Source organism: Phalaenopsis equestris, unplaced genomic scaffold (assembly GCF_001263595.1).
Source record: "Phalaenopsis equestris unplaced genomic scaffold, ASM126359v1 Scaffold000938, whole genome shotgun sequence".
In the NCBI taxonomy this organism is placed as follows: Eukaryota; Viridiplantae; Streptophyta; class Magnoliopsida; order Asparagales; family Orchidaceae; genus Phalaenopsis; species Phalaenopsis equestris.
Genome location: NW_018165377.1, coordinates 824296 through 825451, shown reverse-complemented (window position 1 = coordinate 825451; position 1156 = coordinate 824296).

Genomic DNA, 1156 nt, shown 5'->3' with positions numbered 1-1156 from the left:
GTCTGTGTGGCCGAGCTGCTCGCAAGACCGAACTCCTTTGCTGGAAGTCCTGTCGCAAATTCTCGGCCCTCGCTCCCGGACTGTTCCTCCTCCGTCTCGCCGAACCGCACAACCTGCGGTGCGAATCCAGTCGTTCAAAGCTTCCACTGCTCACCGAATCTGTCGTGATTCTGTTGTCTGCGACGCGAACCGCTTGGTCTGTTTGTGAATGCCAAACTCCTCTTCTTCGTCGCTGACCGCGAACACCTTTACGCGGACACCTCTAGCCAAAAAGTATGGATCTTCCCACAGACGACGCCAATTGTTGTGAGATATGTACTTCCTGGCATAGAAATGAGACGAAAAAGAACACAAGCAAACACAGATCGTTTACGTGGTTCGATCCAACTGGATCTACGTCCACGGGAGGAAATCAATCAAATAGTTCACTAAGGCAAAAGAAATGGAGAATACATAGCTTATACATAGAGATGAGCCCTCATCTTCCTTCTATGGTCTCCCTCTCAAGCGACACCTTGATACAAAGCCTCAAGATGCTCTCCTCCTCTCTAACTCTATAGCTATTCTCTCCTATTTTGTGGTAGCTTAAGATCCCTTCTCCTTTTTCTCTCCTAAGCCTCACGCCCTTAAGATCTCTTCCCTTTCTCTCCTAAGCCTAACACCCTTAAGATCTTTTCCCTTGCTCTCCTAAGCCTCACACCCTTAAGATCTCTTCCCTTGCTCTCCTAAGCCTCACACCCTCTCTATTTATAGAAACCACATTACAAAAGTGCCCTTTTACCTTAGTTCATTAATTGGGGGTCAAAATAACAGGGAGTAAACGAGGCCCAGGCTCAGCTCGTATTCGACTCGTTTATATTTCAAGCTCAAAAAGCGTGTTCGAGCTCGACTCGTTTGCTTAGCGAGTCGAACACGAGCCGAACACGAGAGCCGAACACGAACAAAGAATCGTTTTGACAACTCTAATCACGTAGTAATAAGAAGTTAAGGATTGGGGCAAGATTTAAAACATCATTTAAATCTAAATTAATAATTTTTATTCTATTTTCTTCATTAATACTTTTAATCATAAATCTTTGTAGCATTTCAGTGAATTAAATTTTTAAAAAATACTACTCAGCAAAGATATATATATATATATATATATATATATATA